General features: G+C 42.7%; 1 protein-coding gene across 1 annotated transcript in view; it reads right to left on the reverse strand.

Annotated features, from left to right (window-relative positions):
• The window catches only part of LOC126354276 (diuretic hormone receptor-like), a 553,188-nt gene extending 537,991 nt beyond the window's left edge, over window positions 1-15,197 (reverse strand). Inside the window, exon 1 of the mRNA XM_050003816.1 lies at window positions 15,025-15,197. The gene's annotated coding sequence lies outside the window, so the exon portion shown is untranslated. The remainder of the gene's footprint in view (window positions 1-15,024) is intronic.
• Window positions 15,198-23,533: the final 8,336 nt, after the last annotated feature.

Below are 23,533 nucleotides of genomic sequence, written 5' to 3' on the forward strand. Positions count from 1 at the left end.
TGCCACACTCACTCAACGACGGTCAGAAAGATTGTCGAGTGCAACGACACAGAGGCATAAATAGACCGGCGGATAGGGATCTATTCTACATGTGTTCCACCGTAACATGTGACGAAACATCGTGTTTTCAGTATTAGCCACTTACGAAGCGCCAAAGCTCGAAATGGAGAAGTTAAGAATCTTCGAGACTGAGAAACGAGTGAGTGCGGAAAAGAAGTTATGAAGAAACTGCTCACTATTTTCGTTGTTTTAAAGGAATTAGTTATAATCAGTTCGCCTAAGATTACTGTTTGGGCGATTGTTCGGATTCAATTTGAATAGCAGAATCAAGGAACATAGTGTTTGTGCATGACAATGCACTGACTCACGAAAGGAAGATCATACGCCATTTCCTGGCTCGAGAACGTATTGTTCTGCTTGAACACGCTCCTTATTCACCTGATTTGTCTCCGAGGGACTTATGGTTAGTTCCAAAACTGAAAACGGCAATGAAAGAAAAGCGTTGCGACACGATATCAAATATCCATGAGGCTCTGACCAGGGTACTGCAGGCAATTTCAAAGATTGATTATCTGAATTGCTTCGAACAATCTTTCAAATGCTTCCAGTTGTGTACTGAGTCAGGAAGAGTCTGTCTTGAATAAAAAGCCTTGTAAACTAAAAATAAACAACGTATTGTATTTTATTTCACATCAAATATCTTAACTGTGTCACGGACTATGTGTACACATCTGACCATACAAATTGAAACATAAGGAAGATAGAGAAGATTAAATATTACTCGTTGTGCATGTACAGTATAGTAGGAAGAACACGGGATTAAACGTTTTGGTTATTTGGTGGTGTACAGGGAGCGAAATAAAGCAGAAAGTGCTGACACCTGTGACAGCAACAACAGCTCGAAGCCAGCAAGTCATCGACTCGACCTGAGCTTGCTGGTTCAACTCTACGCAAGAGATCAACAAATGTAGTGGCTAGAGAATGGTGGCATTCCAGAGTCGCAGCAACGGAAGACCGGATGTTCTTCATTAGAAGAGTATTACAAATAAAGTGTTGGTCAGGGCAACAGTTGAACATTCTTTTTATCGAGGTTGGTAAGGCAGTGAGGGCAACAACTTTGTTGAAAGAAACATCGCGGCCACATCAGAGATAGAGCATAGCCGCTGGCCTTAACATATGAGAAACACAACACTTGCTTCAGTTGAAACTTCCGGATGAGAGGCCGTGGTCGATGTATAAAATTTCTACCTTGCGTTTCGTCTCCATCTGCGGGAAACATCTTCTGAGGACATCCGGCTACTGCCACTGAGGTTCCAGGTACTCTCGCATTTATAAAGCGCATAGAGGTCACCACCATTCGTCACGTGATGCCGACGGTATGCCTATCTTTGGAAGGCGTCACCATTCTCGATTAAGAGTAATCGATTGTGATTCTGCTGGCGCAACGTCGACATCCATATTTTGTCCAACTTTAGAACTTCCTCTAAAGTTGGACAAAATATGGATATTGACGTTCCGCCAGCAGAATGACTATCAATTACTCTTAATCGAGAATGATGACGCCTTCCAAAGATAGGCATACCGTCGGCATCCGTGACGAATGGTGGTGCCCTCTATGCGCTCTATAAATGCGAGAGTAACTGGAGTCTCAGTGGCAGTAGCCGGATGACCTCAGAAGATGTCTCCCGCAGATGGAGGCGAAACGTCAGGTAGAAATTTCATACATCGACAGGGCCTCACAGCCCGGAAGTTTCAACTGAAGACAACACAGGCCGTGAAAGTCTACACTGTATGATTACAACACCTGCTGTCCAAATTACCAGCTATGCGAAGCACGAGTGATAGCAGCGTGCACCTGATGGCACTTCTTTGTATTATGCCAAGTGCTGGGCCCTTATGGCGATGACTAGTGTTAGCTAGCAACGTTCGTTCACCTTGGACTCTCCATAAGCGAAAACGTTCATCGTATTGCTGTACCCATAACAGGAACTCGCCCGAAACAGCGACATGGTACCACTCTTGTGTGCAGAGTTTTCTGCGTATCACTCTCTGCTGCAGAGCGATGTGAAGTCCAACAATGGTCACTGTGCTGATATTCCATGGGTTCTAGAGGTCATCGTACTGTCCACGCGTATACTTGTCGTGCTTCAAACAAGCCCATTTACTGACTCACACGATCCCCCACAGACGAGAGAAATGTTTGTATGTCCTCTCCGGTACTAGTCGCGTGGTACACTTGTGATTCTGCAAGACGTTGAGTGTGTCCATCCTGAACCCATCGATTCCGTGTCTGCATGACAATAGTGGAAACCTGATGAACAAGTGGCAGCACTGTCAGGGAGTGATAAAACGTCTCAACAGCCCACGATCCTGCCACAGTAGAATTCTGTTACCTGATGGTAGACTATGCTCCTTGTCATACGGCGCATAACACGATTTTGTCGCAAACAATATTCAAATGCGATTTCTGAACGAAAAACTCTTTATAAATTTCACGTACGTATAAAGTATCGGTGATGTTCCACCTACGCACTTTGTGCGGCTGCGCTGCAATGCTGATAATTTGCGAGTAGTACACATGATGTACATTTGCCGATTTTTACCTGCCAGTCTCAAGTGGTCGACATTTTAAAGGCCAGCAGAGTAGTTTGTCGGTAAGAAGTGAAGGCCTACCGCTTAGTCTTATCGTCGTATTCCGTGTAAGCGTATATAAGACTATTTCTACTACCAGCCAGAACACGCGGTTTTCTACGTCACTGCGCTGAGAGGGTACGAGATTTTCCACTATTTTAATAGTAAGGATTTCAAACACGGAAATCATGTCATTAATAGGAGAATATTTTACTAGATTGATACGTAAATGAGCAATGAGACGTAGCAGTCTCTTTGCTGCACTTTATTGTGTCTTATTTTCTCTCTATCTCAAAGTGCCTATGTTAGATTCGTTGGTATTTCTTGGAGCCGCGTGCGGCCACTGTGTTCCTCGACCCACGTAATCACGCTTCTAGTCTTGTGGCATGGTACCTAATCTTGTTGAAAAATGCCACTGCCGTTGGGTAACATGATCGTCATGAAGGGGTGTATGTGGTCTACAATTAGTGTACGATCTTATTTGGCCGTCATGGTGCCTTGCACGATTTCCATTGGACCCATGGATGCCCAAGTGAATGTTCTCCAGAGCATATTGGAGTCGCCTCCATCTTGTCTCTGCCCTCCAATACATGTGTTCCCCTGGAAGACGACGGATTCGTGCCCTCCCATTGGCATGATGAAGGTATCGGGATTCATCAGATCATGCAGCGCTCTGCCAATGCGCCAACGTTCAGTGCCGATGTTACGTTACCATTTCAGTCACAGTAGCCGATTTTGTGGTGTTAACATTGGTACAAGCATGGCTCGTCGGCTGCGAAGGAGTATTCGGTTCACTGCGCGTTCAGACATACATGTACTCTCTCCGTCACTAAAGTCTGATGTTAGTACCACCATGGTTGGTCGCCTGTCCTGTGTTACCAGAGCGCCCAGCATATTGTGTCCGACATCTGTGAAGAGGGGAGTCCGCCCAATCCGCTGACGTCAGGATGTGGTTTCACCCTGATTTCGGCACGTGTTGAAGACACCCACCACAGCACTCCTCGAAACCCCGACAAGTCGTGGAGTTTCCAAAATGCTCGTGCCGAGCCTCCGGCTCATCACGATCAGCCCTCTGTCAAACTCAGACCGATCGACAGCTTTTCCCATTTTACACACGGACAGGACGCTCCCTGCTACTACATGCACCGTGCGTGTGTCTGACAAGCACTCATTCCCCGCCAGGTGATGCTGTTATCGCCTGGACTAGTTCATATCGATAGCAGGTCGGCGGTTGTAATTATCTGGCTAATCAGTGTATACCACGCATAGCAAACTAGTGCTATCAAAACCGGCGCGGATCCAGCTATGCTTCACCATGGGCCATAGGTGACATAGATGAACGGCGGCTTCGGAGATGTATACGGGCGAATGGACGTACAACTGTTCAGTAACAGACCACCAAGCTGAACGAATGGGCTACCAACTGTCTTTTCCGAACGACATTTTAGCGAATGTTGTTGCGTATGGGCCTCCACAGTAAGCGCCTGGCTCGTACACCGACGCTGACTCCTGTTCACCGGCGACGAAGACTGGTATTTGCACGCCAATATTGCAACTGGACGTCCGCTGAATGCTGACAGGTGGTCTTTTCAGATGAATCATGTTTTATGCTCCATCGGACAGTTGGCCTTCGGCGCTTGCGGAATGAAACGACTGTTATCGTCCGGGGAATGTTTTCGCGGCATTCCCTCGGTGATTTCGTCATACTGGAAGGCACAATGGATCAACACAAGTCTGTACCTATCCTTGTGGATCTACATGCTAGGCACGATGACAATGAAACGTGTCATACAGTTCGCAGTGTACATGCGTGGCTCAAAGAGCACCAGCACAAGTTTACCGTACTGCCCTCGTCGCGAAATTCTCCGCATTTAACTGAATCTAAGTACCACAGCAATCGGACTGTTCGCGTCATGGATCCTCAATTCAGCAGCCTAGCGAAGCTGGCCACGGCATTGCAGTCGGCATGACTACGCATCCCTGTCGGTACCTTTCAGAACATTGTTGACACTCTACCTGCATGTCTCTCAGACATCCGCGGTACAAAGAGTGGTTATTCAAACTTTTGATAAGAGGTCACGTTAATACGACTGGACAATGTAAGATGCCCTTTTATGAGAGGAAACCGTACTTTTATTTATACGATTTCACTTTTGATACCTGGCCGCTGTGACCGAGCAGTTCTAGGCGCTTCAGTCCGGAACCGCGCTGCTGCTACGGTCGCAGGTTCGAATCCTGCCCCGGACATGGATGTGTGTGTTTTGTACTTAGGTTAGTTACGTTTAAGTAGTTCTAAGTCTAGGGGACTGATGACCTCAGATGTTAAGTCCCATAGTGCTTAGAGCCATTTGACCCATTTGAACCACTTGTGATACATCGAGTTGACAGAAAATAATTTCATAGGTGTTGTATCTCGGATATGAGTTAACATAAAATACAAGTTCATTTAAGAGAGCCGGCCGGAGTGGCCGTGCGGTTCTAGGCGCTACAGTCTGGAGCCGAGCGACCGCTACGGTCACCGGTTCGAATCCTGCCTCGGGCATGGATGTGTGTGATGTCCTTAGGTTAGTTACGCTTAATTAGTTCCAAGTCCTCGGCGACTGATGACCTCAGAAGTTAAGTCGCATAGTGCTCAGAGTCATTTGAGCCATTAAAGAAACAGCTCAAATGTTTGGCTCTTTCATTGAGAGTCGTGTACAATACTAGCGTCACCTGCGACCTAAAGTGTCGACTAACTTCGCAATTTTTCACTTCACACTACACATCCCTATTTCTCCTTGCAGAGCAATAATTCCTGTTTTCCTCCTTTACCTTCTGTACGGAACTCGCGCTCCTCGCGGACAGTATCATAAAAGTCATGGAAAATCGTACCCTTTCGGATTAACATTTCTACATCTTCTAACGGCTTTCGATTCAGATAGGCCGGGATGTGGGATTGGTAAGATATTGGACTCATAATCTGCAGGGAAATGGTTGAAATCTACGTCCGCCCATCCAGATAGTTTCCCGTGGTTGTCCTGAATCACTTAAGATATGTGGTTCCTTTGAGAAGGACCCTGGCCGATCTGCATCCCTGTCTATTCTCAATCGATGCTTGTACCTCTGTTCTAATGAATTTGTCAGTAACGGGACGTCAAAAAGTAATGCTATTTATTCTTATTTTTCTCGTTTGTAAACTACATAGACGGTCACAACGGAAAATTTTATTCACAAGTAATCTATCCAAAAAGACCACACAGGGGTTTTTATTTAAAATTGATGTACTAGTAAGTTTCCGTTCCAAGTCCATATACTCCAGAATCGGTACGCCTAGCAGACAAAATCGCCTTAAATACTGCGGCAATCATTCCTCCGATGCGCCAGGTAGAAGATACCCCGTTTCGTAATACACCGTGTCCTGCTGCGTGAAGAAGTCCGCAGCTGCTTGATGCACATTCTCGTCCTACAGAAAGCGTCGACCCTTGCAAGTTCTCTGTTAAGAGACCGAAGGCATGGAAACGGAAGAGGGAGACATGAGGACTATAGGGCGGGTGCTCGAGAGTCACGCACTTGTTCGTGATGGATGAGACTGGCTTTCCAGATCGACCGGTGTCTTGTGTCGAACCGCGACCAGTACGCAACTTGGTGCACTATTCCACAACGCTGGTTTTCGACAGACCTGCTGCTCCATTCTTCGATGGATGCCTCCCGTGCTTGTCGGGCAGCCAAGAAAAGAAAAGCAGCACGTTGGCCCTATATGGACGCATTTGGTAATAACGTCGCCATAGTTCAAGTTTCCGCATTTACCGGATGCACCTCACAAGGACACGAATGTCACACTGTACATTGTCTACATGTTGGTGCCTTAACAGGAGTTCGGAAATTCCCTTAACAAACTCCTACAATTTGAAGAGGGGAGTGAGTACATAAAATTTTGAATAGTAACCCATGTCCGGAAACGTGTCATTTCCGTTCGACAACAGTTTTAATTCGGATGTTTAACTCATCCTCTTCTGCTTGACGAATTGAATAAGGCATGACGCAGTACAGTTATTGAAGTGACAGTTCGAAAATAAACTTAACGAAACATCCATTCATCACATAAGTACATTTGTTTGTTTAACACTGAAACACTACGCTGCACTCCCCAGCCAGGACATCAGTTCTATTCCAGTTATACGCTGAATGGGTCTCGCAGCAAGGCAGACCTTAAGTGACCGTCTATCGTAGAACACATCATCCTCTCTGTCCCACTGCATACAAAGAAAAGGAACTCTGAGACTTTTCTTTTTCCCTCAGCAGACGCGTTACAAATCTGAACTGAAACGATTGTAGAACAAAAACGGTATGTTTCCGGACACAGCCTCCTCTTCAAAATATTATGCACTCACGCCCCCCTAAACGATCTACAGGATCGTAAAGGTAATTTCCGAACAACCTGTATACAGGCGGGCTACGTTCAATATACGGTGCACCAAAGTCCTCAAACGGAAACTTTTTGATGCCCCGTTATGTTTTAGAGCAGATCCACATTTTTTTTTCACTTCCGTTGGCATGGCACGTGCCAAGACAGTCAAAATGAAATTACTGTAATGCGATTTCTCGCAGAAGCGTATAAGAGAGCCTACGTCTTGGTATATCCTCCAGTGAGACTAGAAGTCACCTTATTACAGGTACGTGGTGCAGTAAAACGTGTCCTCACGCTTATATTATGGAGATTCATATAACAAAGAAGGATATACATGTAGATGTAATACGGGGATTCTTTTACGACCTCCGTGCGTTTGCGTAACTTTTCATTATGACAGGGAGTAGAAATAACCAATGTATTTTCAGAACGTAAGTTGCAGAGTGAATTTAATTCCTTAGGGAATTCTCCAGAATAACTAAAATATCTCTTGCAATCGACTCAATTATCCCCCGTATCGAATGAGCAGAAGTAACAGCCAACATGTCAGCCAATATGGAACGGTAAAGAGACAATCTTTCAACAACAACAACAAAATTGTGTGTCAATTGTATAGTTGTTTGTGTCGGAACAAAGATACTCCCTAAACCTAATCTTAGTCTCAAGGAAGGAAGCTCAGGGTGTAATGTCCCGTGGAAGACACGGAATGGAAACTCGGGAAAAGAAGCCAGTCGTGTCTTTTCAAAATACTATCCCGGCCATCGCGTTGAGCGATTTACAGAAAACAAGGAAAATCTGATTTTGTGTGGCCGGGCGGGAATTTTAACCGATGTCCTCCCGAATATGAGTGCAGTGACATACCACCGCGCCACCTCGATCCAGCGGCCGCCAATGTAAACGTCTGAGTGGAATGAAACTGATAACAACAATAACAACAGCAATGATTCTGTAGTTCACGAAAAATTACATTCTCTTTACTACTATGCTTGATCGGATTAGTGCCCAGGAGCTACATATAGAATTAGACAGGTATTCTTTGCACCATAAGAATTATCAGTGGATTTTGGCGTTCCAGTGAACACAAAAGTTTATACTGTGTCACTGCTAGCTTCGGTAATAACAGCAGTAAAATACTTGACAGTCTGTTAGCTTTATCTTTAGTGAAAATGATAACTGTAAAATCCGTCCTTTGATTTAACGTATCTAAAGGCTAACAATAATAAACATAAACCGCTTAAAATGACTACAATATTATAGCTAGTTAAATTATAGGAATGATTCCACATTCATTCGCTATTTTGCAGTTTAAATAAGTTGTTGGCTCTCTTTGAGTTTTATTCAGCAAAAGATTCTTCGTTAAGCACATTTAACATAATAAATGTTCAAGAAATGAATCGTCAGATACTTCCTCTGTACTTTCTCTCTTCCCATTTACCTTCAAAATTACCAATGTTTTCTGTCTTTTCACTTACAGGGGTCAACAAGATAAAAGCGGGATAGCGAACGCCGAATGTGTGTTAAGTTTACGAAAGGTCCTGTTAAGTTTACGAAAGGTCCTGCTAAGTTTACGCAATAAAACGGAAATAATTTGTATTTCAGCTAACGCAATGGAAAGCGTCAGGCTGGTAAACTTGCATCTTTTTGCTCACAATCAACATCCTACATACAGTACATAATTTGCTTTTTCAGCGGCAATTGCAGAACGGCTACACGCACAATGACGAAATTGGTTTAACAAACTATTTCTGAGCATGAAAGAAAATTCTATACTGACGACATTATCAGTAAGATAAAGCTGGTGCTCCTTTTTGTAAGGTACGATGCAATCAAGCTAGGTTATTCATCTGTGCCAGTAAATATTGGCGCCTGGGAATGTGTGTGCGTCGCTATATAGCTTCTCATTCATGATTATACAATCAACCGAGATGGAACTCGCATGTAGAGCTGACATTGTGGATCCAGTAGCTGTAAGTGCCCTTTGTGATTTTGTTATCTCCCTCTTTTCCCTTTCTACAGGGAGCGTGCATAGATAATGCACCACTTTAAGCTGTTACTACTGGAAACACTACTACCTCTTTTAACGCAAAGATCGTTATTTTTGAAGGACACATTATAAAAATGTATTCTCGATAATATTCGAATCAAATCAATGAAATGATAAGTATGAGATAGTATTCAAGATCATACACACCTAAGCTACCAATACAGCAAAAAAAGTAACGTAATCCAGTTATTCTCTTTCACCAGGTTACACATGGGTACAGCGGATCATAATTTTTAGAGATAATTTTTGTTCAAGCTTTTCAGTCCCATAAGTTCCTAAGATAACACCTACATACAGAAATTAATTAATTCATACAAGCACTTGTACGTTCACAAATACGTTCTATTCCCTTCAAATGTTTGGGACACGAGAAGAACGTAATTAATTCAACACTCACACGGTAAATGTTTCCTGTCTCAATAGTTGTTCTTGTGTAAGAGCTTAAAAAGCGTAAACAATTTTCTATGTAGATTCTTCGTTGAACAATAAAAATGAAATACCTGGGACAATTAATACCCTGAATGGAACGCATCAGCTGCTATCAAAACAAGGCTTGCGAAGGGTGGGAAGGGGGAGGAGGGGGAAGAGAAATGAAACGCTTTATAGTCTCTTCTGTTTCATTGACTAATTTTGAATAAAAGAAATCCTGTTCGCTTATAGAATATAAAAGAAGATTTAAATTACAATTGTTGATAAACTTAATCATATTTCATTGTTCTATGGACTCAATTGTAACTGGTCAGTAAGTTCTGATACACAGAGCGTGCCAAGTTGAATAGTTTTAATCTTTCTTCTTTTTCCATTGGTAGGTGATGAATGGAATTTGTAGGCAACAGCGACAATGGGGATAAAAAATGCTCACTAGGAAATGACACTTGCCCTTATCGTCCATCACATACGAAGGTGTAAAGCTACCGCTCAGATGTGACAATGCGCCGATCATTTTTAACTTGCCCGTTTCCTTAACTGTATTACGTTATTCCCTCTGTATTCCATGAATACAATCTGAAACACCATACAAGCACTTGTACGTTCACAAATACGTTCTATTCCCTTCAAATGTTTGGGACACGAGAAGAACGTAATTAATAGTTCTATAGAGACACTAAAGCTTACAATTTAAAGTGATAGGGTCATTTTAGTCCTCTGGAATCCAAGAAATTTTCTCGTATTGACTAAGCCACTGAAAGTATTACAGACTGATGCGTTTTCTGTCGTTCGCCGTTTTGTGAATGTGAGAAAATGTTTTGCAAAACACACACACACACACACACACGCACGTACGCAAGCACGCACGCACGCACGCACGCACACACACACACACACACACACACACACACACAGAGAGAGAGAGAGAGAGAGAGAGAGAGAGAGAGAGAGAGAGAGAGAGAGAGAGAGAGAGAGGGGGGGGGGGGGGGGAGAGAAACAGAGAGCCACGTTACACCTTTCATTTATTGAACAGTTCCAGATACCGGAACGAGACGTTCTGCTGATGGTGATACGCTAAGGGGCATGCACTTCAGTATGTGATAAAATGTCTTACATCTTGTAATGATCCAGGGGCTGAAATAAGTACGATTTTTAAAAATAATTACACACTTTTTTTAAAAGCATCCGATGCGCTTGAAAAGAGGAGTACAGTCATATAATACTTGTCAATGTTGCGGCTGAAACTCATTTGCAAAGAATCCGAGAATTGTACTAAAATTGGAAAGCGATATGGCTAAAGTCAGCAATTGGATTGTAAACACCGTCCAGCCGAGCTTTCATGCCCGGCTCCGTTACATGCAGCTAGACAGACCCATCCTACTAGGATAGAACGTCAGCTATGATTTTTGTACATGGATTATGGCATATACTCGCGTTTGGAGCATCATATGGGGCTTAGGAAAATCTATTTCCAGTGTGTGTACGTGTCCAGTTTTTGGTGGAAACAACTACACTTTCATCAGGCAGTTTTCCATTTAAACATCCCCGTTGCTGCTTGCTTGTCAAACCCGAAACAGAAACGTCGGTCATACATAATTGATAATTACAAACAGAACAGGGAAACTACTGTTTCAAGTTTCCTAGACTTAAAAAAAATACCACCTGACCCGTCTTTGCTTTTGCCAGGAGATGGCTGAATGTTGTCGCCCAAATAAATACTACTCAAAATTCTATTTAAGCGGAATACATTTTACATAAACTAAATAGTTTTTTTCCGAATGACTGACGACATGTCACCCAGAAAATAAACATATTCTCTACGAAACGTAGTTTTACACCTAAGTATGTGATCACATTGTCTACAACCGACAAAGCACATTTTCAATCGCCTCTCGAGAGATAGATGAGCAGATAAAAGAACATTGAATGATATGTCGTTGCATGCTGTGGTAATTCGACGGTGCATATCGTCTGGCGTAGAAAATTTTCGATGGTGCTGAGCCACGGTCTTGGTTTTTTTTTTTTTTTTTTTTTTTTTTTTTTTTTTTTTTTTTTTTTTTGAAAGAATATGCTGCCATTTCACTCATGCTGCCATTTTTCTTTTACACTCTCTAGATTTCGGCTTTTACGCTATTATCGAGTACAATGGAAAAGTTCTTAGACCTTTAAAGTCGGTACAAAATAAAAATACACTAATATACGGTCAAATGGCGTTTGGCGTAGTTGGGACTTATTTCAGTGCTCATCGCAGAAAGAAATGAAGAGACGTCAAATCAAGAGTCGTGTCCAGCTATTGTACTGCAGCATTCCGTTCTATCCAACGGTCAGAAGACTTTTCATTCAGTATCTGCGTTGCAACAGGTGAAGAGTGAGCTGGGCGACGGTCTTGCTGGAACCAAATACACTGTCGCTTATCCCGTGGTACGTGTTATAGAAGAACGGATAGAATTTTCGTAAGGCAGTGCACATAGGTATTTCCAGTTAACATCCCTGGGATGAAGCAAGGTCCCATAACGGAATTTCCTATGAAGCAGCCATAGGTTTACGCTTCACGGTCATTGTACCTGAGGAACCCAGCATACATTTTCAACTGCCCAGTACTGCATGTTACGTAAATTTATATTACGGTGTTTCGTAAACGTTGCTTCATCGGTAAAGAGCACACGGTGAAAAAACGTAGTGACGGCTCCCAAGCGATGCACGGCAAACCGACAAAATTCTATACGATTTCTGAAATGTCTGCTGTAATGACAGATAATTGGGGTGGAATTTATGTGGATGTTGAATGCGAACGACACTCCTGCCGCATAAAAATAGCATCTCTAGTTTCTTCTTATTGGTGTACACGTCTGCATGCAAGGAATGCTTAAGCAGAAATGAACTGTCGGTACCAACACAGTTCATGTTGGTTCTACAGACCACACACGTAAACAGTAGATACGACGTAGCCTGACATGAGCGTCTTTAAAACACAATGGCCGATTCCGGCCGACTTGCCTTTTAATTTCAGAATATTTCTCGGATCCTTTCGTGGAGAGGTTCAGCCTCAACATTAACGAACTTTAAATCAGTGTATTCGTATTTTGAGGCACTTTCAGATGCCATTAAAAAAGTTTATTATTCTATTTCTTTAAATCATACTTGCTTCAGTATCTCGATCGATACAAGAGATATGACTATTTTATCACATACCAAACTGGTATGCCCCTTAGCGTCCTATCTTTTGCCCGAAAACGTTGTCTCGATATCTGGAACCGTTAACGGAATAAAAGGAGTATGACGTCTATGCGTAGACCGATCAAGAACACCGCCACCAAACTTCCGGTGGGAGTAGTATGGATAAAAAAATGATAATAGTTCAGTAAACATGGGCTCTAATGTGTTTCACAGTAGCAAAAACATCACTGATAAACCGATAGTTATGTCGGACTTCAAGATCGGATTGCAGTTAAAAATACTGGTGTATCACCAGTTTCTGATGCATTAGTAGTTCCTAACAGTGACGTAACAAGTGTGCACCAGTAAATATTTGCAATTTCGATGAGAAGAAGATGAAACTAGCAGATCTAAGGGAATTTCAAACTCTGCTACGTGAATGCTTTCTGAATCCATCGCGGAAATTCGTCCTTATTATGACGATGAAAAGTGTTAGAAACGTTTTAGAAAATGGTTTTGGACTATGGTCCGTAACACGACTTAAATCAATCATGAAACACGGAGATCAGTTTTTTTGCGCAACTCGGAACACTTGGGTCTTTTTGTTTACGATAAATTTACATTAACACCAAAGAAAGTTTTTTAAAGGGAGTGGAGACATGGGGGAAATTTGGTTATGTAAAATATTTATCTACTGTGATAATTCAAGTTTTCCTTTCGTAGTTAATTATGTTGTTGTTTATTTTAGAGCCTCGGGACGCATAAATCTTTCATCGGATCAGTGATGGCGTTGTTCTCAAAAGTTTAAGAGAAAAAATCTTTTTCAGTCACTGCGTAGCGGTGACAAAAATTTTGAAGGAAATTTAAGCGTTGAGTTACGGTGGCTCCACTTTCAGCTATGACTCCTCTTGCAGTTACATCACGCTCACCCTTATCACAAACGGCAAATATTTGACACGGATTGTTCTGGTTCACCAGAGCATTAGGCAAGTAACAGAATGGTCTCGGCTACTGACTTCTCTCCGCGTTTGCAATGCTCTACCCGTTCACAAACCCAAGTTCTGATACTCTTCATGCGTAACAGCATCCTAAGAGTATTTACAAAAATGAAACATCGCTAAGTTGTGTCATAGCTCTCGCATGAAACGGCACTCTCAGAATTGTTAAACATATGAATCACAGCTAGCTGTTGAACAACACTAGCTTTGCCAGCAGCAGCTGCAGATCAACTACTTCCGAGAAGCGTTTAACTTGCGACAACGGAACTTGAAGACAGATGAAACAGACCCGTTAATGAGCGAAAGAAAATAGCCTTCCTTCTAAGATCGCTTTTGCTTTCGCACGTTTCAAGTTGGCTGGATACAATTATATTTTTACAGTAATTATAATTTCCACCTCTCTCTCTCTCTCTGTCTCTCTCTCTTTTATGAACTTTGAGAGTTTTAGCTGTCCGGCGCTAAATCCTGCGTGTTGGCGAAATCCTTTTTGTGTCGCATGTTAACGCTAAATTATCCTCTGACTTTAGAAGTAATTTCCGAACACAGTCGAAAATTACGATTTTACGATAACGCAGAGGTATACATTGGCTAAATGGCGAACTTTGGGTGTACCTGTATGCAATGATAACGTTATGCGTTCCATCGCGTGTGAAGGCGAAAATAATACGTGCCTAACGTTGGAAGAAGATGTAATTGCCAGCACTGTTGAAGAGGTAACACCTTGATTGGAAGTCTGACATTAATATGCTACTTAAAAAAATAAAATCGCTCAAGACTAGTATTTCGCAGTGGGATGGTTACAACTCGCACAATAAAAATTTGGTAGACAACATGGTGGTAAACACGTATCCACTTAACAGAAATGAAATTTAGTGGAAGCCCAAACAGTATCTTCCGCAAATTAACTTACGAAATGGTCGGCTGTGCTCTACTACTTCATACGATTTAAGCCATAGCCAAGTTAATGTAACACCATCATCAGCTGCAAAATAATAGGCCCACTTAACTTGAAATAATATTAGGTACTATCAGCCAACCCAGTGATGATGTGACAGCAGTTCTCCTGGTATTAACGTATTACTGCTACATTAGTGCATTTTTTTAATGTAGGAAAGCGGGGATATTTCATGAGAATACATTTTCCTGTACTTTAAACATGGAAAATTACTACACTTATGATGACGACAGGACCGTGGCCTCACATATGTGTCACGTACGTTGTGTTGCAGATTGGAAGAACGACGAGGTGAGAAAAGAAGGAAGGGAAATTAGGCTTTTAGGCCCGCTGAGACGAGCGGACAAACCACGAGGCTCGTCTCTTTTCAATGCGCCTGCATGTTCTTTCCCCGGGTTTTGCTCGGACCGGCAGCGGTGCCTACCTGTGTCGCCGGCGGCCTGGCTGGTGTGTGGGTGTGAAACGCGCGTCGGCGGCTGCTGGCTGCTGGTCGCGAGGAGCGGCGGGCGGGCGCGCACTGCAGCCTCGGACAGCCACTTGCTGCGCGCCGCTGGACGCCGCGACGGCGGCGCCCCTCGCGGAACCCGCCGGCAACTACGGCCACTCCGCGCCGGGTGCCGGGCATGGTCCACCGGGCGCGGGGCAAGCGTTCAGGTCTGGCGGACTCACAGCTGACTCTCCCCCGCCCCCCTCCCCTCCATCCATCGAACATGTCTTGACCCCACACGTGCCTTGATTTAATAAGTTCCATCTGGTTTACCGCTTTATCCTAATTTTAGATTTCGTTTATCGAGATGTTTCCCGCATTCTACCTTTCGCGTAGTCCTTTTTTGTTTAGATGGTCTATTGTGCAAGCAACGTTGTACCTAAACTTGACCATTGCTATCGTTACCTGTACTACAATTACACAAGCTCTACTTTATGAGCCGGCCGGGGTAGCTGAGCGGTTCTAGGCGCTACAGTCTGGATCCGCGCGACAGCTACAGTCGCAGGTTCGAATACTGCCTTGGGCATCGATGTGTGTGATGTCCTTAGGTAAGTTAGGTTGAAGTAGTTCTAAGTTCTATGGGACTGTTGACCTTAGAAGTTAAGTCCCGTAGTGCTTAAAGCCATTTGAACAATTTACTTTATGAGGTTTATTTTACTTTACCTGTGTGAACATAGCTTTCATCACCTACACGTTTGATTCTTTTGCATCTGTCTGGTTTATCGCTTCATCCTTAATCTAGATATCCCGCTTCAGAGTGATGATCCCTAAATTCTGCTGTATTTTGAATTGGATTATCGACCTGTTGACGGTTGAACTCTTTAATCACAAGAGGAGAAAGAACCTTGGGTCCCTACTGGCAATCCCTTGAACTAAATTATGAAATAAATGTGAATACACTATTGTTCTATACAGTTTCGCAGAAGTTCAAAAAATGTTAAGATCTGTGTGAAATCTTATGGGACTCAACTGCTAAGGCCATCAGTCCCTAAGCTTACACACTACTTAACCTAAATTATCCTAATGACAAACACACACATCCATGTCCGAGGGAGGACTCGAACCTCCGCCGGGATCATCCTCACAGTCCATGACTGCAGCGCCTGAGACCGCTAGGCTAATTCCGCGCGGCGCTGTAGTTCAGTTTCATTTTAACCTAAACAGGATCTTTATACGTTTTGCTCTTGTTTGTATGCAGATGTTGGATCATAAATAAATATTTATCACACAGTTGAAGCCTTCTTTTTGATCATGATACAATTCTACAGCTGTGGATGACCAGAATACAAAATTTGTTAATAATAAGTATTATTATTATTCACGTTTGAACCCTACAGCAGTTCGTGATGTACAACAAAGAACATTTCCTTTGTGCCCATATTCGTTCCATTCTATTAGAGAACAAGCTCTTATCTATTCATCGGACGAAGTACCTCTGGGCTTCTTGGAGTTCGTCTGTCAGGCCAGCCGTTCAGCCGTGAAATTTATGCCAAATCTTTTCCTCCTTGCTATTTCAATTTATTTTAGTGTTGCCTCCAGGTCTTCATTTATACCTCCGAGCAAATATTATAATTAACATTTTTGCGTTACTGCTGCGTTCGTTCAGTTTCATATCCTGTATATTTAATGTGATTGGTTCGATTCCCTCCTCGTGCTCTTGGAATTTTAACCTGCGTTTTCTTTTTGTATCAGAATAAGTTTTGGTGTGCTTTCCAATTTCTTCTGTATATACCGTTTTACGTATAATTTCGACTTCACGCTTTGCTGATTATCTGTTTAAAAACAAGGTATTTGCCAGATGGAAGTATGTGACCTTTTAAAAGTTCAGGTAATAATTTATTACCTCTAACATGGCTTAAAAATTACAATGATCGCATTACCGATTTCTACAGTTTCCTTGCCGGATTAATCACATCTGAAGATGTTTATCTAGTCCTAAACCTGGTAGTGCTAGCACTATAATTTTATGCGATCTCGGACATAACGGCTTATTATATTTTCCTGATTACTTTTCCTTCACTCTTATCCATTTATCAATTTCTCTTTCTGTTTAGAATCAATATCAGAACCTCATAAGGACCCTCTGGTTTGATAATTGTGTTGTAGTGTCTCAGGTTTGAGCATTTTGAAACGCACAACCTTTTCCAGGGTAGCCTCCTGAATGGTTTCGCCAAACATTTGAACTGAAAAACTGTCTTTGTTCTTTCGTATTCAGTTTCAGAATTGTGGGTGGTAGGTATTGTTTTTCACAATGACATTTGGATAATAGCAATAATAAAATTTATGAAATATGTTAATGTGACAATGCACTGACCAATTTTTCGTGCCACATAACGGTCATAGGCCGAAACCGGTAGTAAATAAACAAATTGTTCTGATTCAGGTCTCGTAATATACATCAACTGCTGAGAACAGCCTGAAGAAAGCATTTTAATATAGTAATAATTATGCAGTCTCAGTGAAAATCGCAATCAGTATCTCTCATTCTCATTCACATTGACCTACTAATTCATATCCATCCACAGAGAATGTAAAATTGTCCACTTTGACAACATTAAAATATGCAGTCAGAGTCTTTATTAATCCACTGAGAAACTCTATATTAAAAACTCAAATGTACATCGAATAACATTAGAGAAGCTAGAATGAAGCAGGCGCCCTCAAAACGCATTAAAACAGGAGAGATAAGCTGGTAAACTAGCTCATGTCCTCACCTCCGAATAGGAAGTACTTTCATTTACAATATGAAACACCGAAATCTGTTCACCACATGCACCGCACATTGGAGGACCCTTCCACTGGAGCACAACTCCATAAGCCTTCGAGCCGTGCCCTGTATAGAATCGAGTGAGAGAGACTTCATCTCGCCTTTGTTGACAGAAATAGATACGCACGATGTCAGTTTTTTTCCTACAGAGATTTAATTTGAGGCTGCAACCGACATCCGAAATTAGAATCGCCGCTCGGTGCAAAGATGAATCTCTTGGGTTGAGGATACGTTGCCTCCTTGCCCCCATACTCCTCTCCGCGAGCACACACATTATCTGACATGCAGAGCGAATCACACCCGTCATATTTAACTGTCGATTCGAGATCTCTAAACGATGTTTAGCCAGACATGGAGGGTAAGATGTGAATAATTCACCCTATGGCCGGTACTAATGACTTTTTCAACTGTCGAGATATGTAACCATCTATATTTCTATTTATGTTATTAATAATGAACTTTTTGATTACATTCCATCATTTTACGTCAGACTGCACAATCTGTTTGTTTATATATTTTTCTTGGTAAATAAACTTAGTAAATTTACTCTTATTTTCTTACAGTCAATTGCCACTTATCGCTTCTGTAATTATAACTATTTACTAAATATTTGCGGTCTTAATCCTAATGTGATACCAGTCTGATAATGTAAGAAGAAAAGGAAACTGATGGTATTAACTAAGCACCTCAGTTGCCCTTAATTTTTATGTCAATTGCCAACAGTAGTCGTATGTCACAAATACACAACTGTTAAAAAATGTCAGAAAAGTACCCTCCTTCAGTAAACTGACCGGCCTGGTAGTTGAGTGGTCAGCGCGACTGAATGTCAGACCTAACGGCCCGGATTCGATTCCCGGCTGGGTCGGAGATTTTCTTTGCTCAGGGACAGGGTGTTGTGTTGTCTTATCAGCATCATTTCATCCCCATCAGCACGCTAGTTGCCGAAGTGGCGTCAACTCGAAAGACTTGCACCAGGCGAACGGTCAACCCGACGGGAGGCGGTAGCCACACGGCATTTTATTTCCAGTAAACTGACATATTTCTGTCACAAGTCCTATTCGCAAATATGTAATACATTCAGAAATGCATTTCAACAGTGATTATAGGCAACAATAGTAAAAGTCTACTTGACGGCATTAGATGCCTCCATCTGTGATGGTTTACACTACTAAAGATGGATCTCCACCACCCGTATCTGATATCTACAGCACTTTTCATCCTGCTATCGTCCACTCATAGTCATTTCGGGTAGCACAGGTCACAATCTGACCTACCAACTACGTACTTCTTCCTGAATGATGGCTTTAATATGTACTTCCTCCCTTCCTACGACGTCTGAATGACAAATCACTGATTTTGTATCAGCATCTGGTAGCGCTTACTCGATGTTTTGCGTAGGTATGTTTCTTGACAATCATCATGCACGAACAGTTACTTTTGTGCCCTGCACTATTTGTGACCAGTTGTACAAGTATTTTCGGTTCTGCAGTTTTCAGCACTGTGTATCGAAACTACCGCTTATGTGTTGATCTAAGGGGCGAAGAGTTTTCACATTCACTGTATGATACTGTCCGCAGCAGACAGTACTGATTCAGGTTGTGTGGGCAAGGGTGCGTAGGGCTTTTGGGCATGTCTCTTCATGCACATACGCATCCGCGAAATTATAACACACATTGCCTTTTAGACGTCCGTCCGTTCAATTAATTTTGTACTCTCATCACGCACTACATTCCTGCAATGGGAACGACGGTTACCATTCCGCCCCGCCAAGCACCTCACCTGTACTGACCATGCTGATGCTGCCGAGAGGGTTCCACCCGCAGCTCTACCAACTTCCAGCTACCGCTTTCGTGATACGAGTATACCCTGGATCACAAAAACTTCACCCTCCAACAGACCAAAGACTGTCAACATTGGCCTGCACTCCACGTGACGTTGTGAAGAACTTATCATAGTACACTGCTGCCAAGACAAGAACAAACACCTCTCGCCGGCCGTGCCTCACCCCAGTGTTTCGAACTGGCTACGTTCTTCATATGGACAAGTCAAAATAATCTTCAGTTAGATTAAAATCAAAAGAGTCAGATTCAAAGAGACGAAATCCATTGTTAAAGACAGAGGATAGTGCGGTCAGGTGGAAGATTAGAAATTGGTGAGAAGATTTTATGAGAGTGGAGGCGTGCCATTAGACATTCGGAATAAATATCATGCACACAGTCCAGAAAAGAGCAAGGTAGATTGTCAGAATTATCGCAAAATCAGTTTCATAGCTCACGCACCAAAGCTGAAAAGCTGAAACAAGATCTATATACAAGAGAATGGAAGATAAAATTGAGGAGCTGTCAAATTATCTGTCCGGCTTTCGGAAAAGTAAAGGAACCTGACGGGTAATTCTGATGTGTTTCGTTATGGAAGCTAGTTGAACTGGCCAACCTAAAAAAAAAAAAAAAAAAAAAAAAAAAAAAAAAAAAAAAAAAAAAAATTAAAACATTCGGTGGTGTGAAATAGCGAAAGATTCGAAAATCCCAGGAAAATAAGTATGAACTATGGAAAAAGACGGATAATACTGAAATGTCCAAAAACCAAGAAGGAACAGAGAATGACAGACCAACAATGACGTTCATCAACCATTAAAAACAGCGCAAGAAACGGATTAGTCTTTGGCCGTTACTGTTCCCTCTATGCACCGAAGAAACAGTGTCGAAATTAAAATAAAGCTTCAGGAGCGCTTTTAAAATTAAGAATAAAACTATATCAATTATCAAATTGGCTGATGACGTTGCTCTCCTCAGTGATCATGACGAAGATTTACAAGACGTGTTGAATGCAGTAACCATTCTAGCTGTTAGATAATGTGAAATAAGAGTCAAATGAAGAAAGATCAAAGGAATGACGAATACCAGAAATGCAATTAACGACAAACTTAAGATGAAAATTACTGACCACGAAGTCGATGAAGTGAGGAAATTATACTACCTCGGAAACAAAATGATGTATGACGGACGAAGCAAGGAGGATATAAAAAGCAGACTAGCATGGGCCAACAAGGCATTCCCGGCCGAAACAAGTCTACTAGTTGTTGGCCTTGTCTTGAAGAAGAGATCTTTAAGAATGTCCGTCTGGAACACTACATCGAATAAAAGTTAACCGAGGATTGTGGGGACAGCGAGAGAGGAGAGAATCGAAGTGTTTGAGGTGTGAAGCTGCGGAAGGATATGGAAAAGTAAGAGGAGTGATGAGATAAGAAATGAGGAGGCGCACTGCAGAGTCGGTGGGGAAAGGAACGTGTGGAGAACAGTGAAAAGAAGAAGGAGCAGGATCGCAGGACATGTGTTAAGTCGTTAGAGTATTACTTCCTTCGTACTTGACTGAGTTGTGGAGGGTAAAAACTGCAAAAAAAGACAGAGATTGAAATCAGTAAAGATTAAGAAGTAAGAAGTTGACACAGGAGAATCATGGCGTGCCGCATCGAACCAGTCAGAAGACGGGTAAAAAGCACAACTTAATCGCTTTATTAACATGCAGTGACGATGTCAGGGAGATTAAGGCTTTTAACAGTGCTCGGTAACAAAATCATCGTCATTATACATACCTCAATGTATCGCTTATTGTTACTAGCTATTCACATTTATGGTACTCAAGAACACTATATGTCCTTTACTAAAATAACTTGATTCCTCTACTCATTTCGTAAACTCTAATGGGTGTACCGATAGTACTCAAAGGTAACCACAACTCCTTTTCATAACTGATGTAGTTCACCCAAATTACACACGTAATTGAAACGACTCTTAATGCATGCATTATTTTATCAGTATTACTAATGTTACGCGCCAAGAAAGGAAGGAAATGGGAGAGAGAAAATTTTTCTAAGTCCCTACAGCCCGGCATTGCTCAAGCACGTGGAAATATCATCAAGAGCCGGCCACTAGCCATAAACATTTCGACACGGTCAGTCGGTCACGAACAGTGCAGTATCAACATTTCTGCATGTGAGTGCGAGCAAGCTCGGTAGAAAAATGTAAGACAAGTGCAGAACGACCTGCTTCGATAACTCTTGTAACATTTTGTTAGAAGCACTATATAGGGGGTAACAACATCTATCAGGGTTTGACGATGCAGTTATGATACTGAAACAAATTTATTAAGACGATACAACAAAAATGAAGTCCGGTGACGATTCATAATGACAGAGACTGATATGGTCCTTACAAACGACGTCATACAACAAAGGCACTGCTCGATGCTATAAATACTCCACCCTGCTAGCCTAGTGTGGTGTCACCGCCAGACAGCACACTTGCTAGGTGGTAGCTTTAAATCGGCCGCGGTCCGTTAGTATACGTCAAACCCGCGTGTCACCACTATCAGTGATTGCAGACCGAGCGCCGCCACACGGCAGGTCTAGTCTAGACTCCCTAACACTCACCCCATTTGTACAGCCCACTTGGCTAGCGATGGTTCACTGTTTACAGACGCTCTCATTTGCCGAGACGACAGTTTAGCATAGCCTTCACCTCCGCCATTTACTACGACCTAGCAAGGCGCCGCCATATTCAGTTACTATAGCAAATAATATTGTGAATCATGTACCGTCCAGAGAGACGTTCATCATTAATGGATTGAAGTTAAGTATGAAACTAATTACTTCCGCTTTCTGAATTCTAATTCCTTGTCATGTTCCAGACCTCGCGTGCATTTCGGCCTCCAATAGTAACACGGCGTTGGCTCTTCTGCCAACACAACAACATTGGTGACGAGTGAAAACTGTGTTCTTACCTATACTGACATATATCGTTGGTCCTGCCCTGATTTACTTGTGTAATGGCTTCGCAACAATTTCCAGATGTATTGTCCGAATCTTATCGCTTACAGAATCAGCTGACGCAGGCATTACTGGATGCCGTTGCACAGCTCGCCCAGAGTCAACGTGCAGTGCAAAACGATGCGGCAGCCGCCGCTCCACCGCTAACGCAGCCACAACACGCCGTTGCACCGACTTTCAGACCTTTTGATGCTGCACTGGAAAGCTGGACGGAGTGGTCACGCCGATTTGGATTCCATCTCGCCGCCTACAGAATTCAAGGTCACGAGCGGCAGCCTTTTCTTTTGTCGTCCGTCGGAGTGCAAACCTACCGTGTGATAGTCGAATTATTTCCCTGACGCGACGTAGCCACTCTGTCTTACGACGAAATGTTTTTTCATTAAATGCATATTTCAAACAAGCAGTCAATGTAGTTGCGAAACGATATACCCTATTTCGTCAAACGTACGGCAGGTCAGACTAATCGGAAGTGGGTTGCAAACCTTGCAAGGCCTTACTAGGGATTGTGCTTTTGAGTGTCAGTGTGGACTCCCATATTCAGATACTATGGTACGTGATGCAATTGCACAGAACGTTTCTGATGTTCGTATAAGGGAACAGTTTTGAAACTAGTCAATCCCTCCCAATATTTGATCGGCAGGACACATTTGACTTTGCTCAGGACTCATTTGAAACTTCGCGCGCCGGGCGAGCTGCACGGAGCAGTAAACAGCCCTCGCGCCCGGCCGCGCTGCTGCCGCCAGGTTAGCAACCACGTGTGCCGCGCCGGCAAGCAAATTCAGTGCTCAAATCATGCCCACGGTGCGCTACTAAACATTCGCGTGAGAATTGCACGTCACGCCAAGCTATTTGCT

This window comes from Schistocerca gregaria, chromosome 3 (genome assembly GCF_023897955.1).
Source record: "Schistocerca gregaria isolate iqSchGreg1 chromosome 3, iqSchGreg1.2, whole genome shotgun sequence".
NCBI classification, from domain to species: domain Eukaryota; kingdom Metazoa; phylum Arthropoda; class Insecta; order Orthoptera; family Acrididae; genus Schistocerca; species Schistocerca gregaria.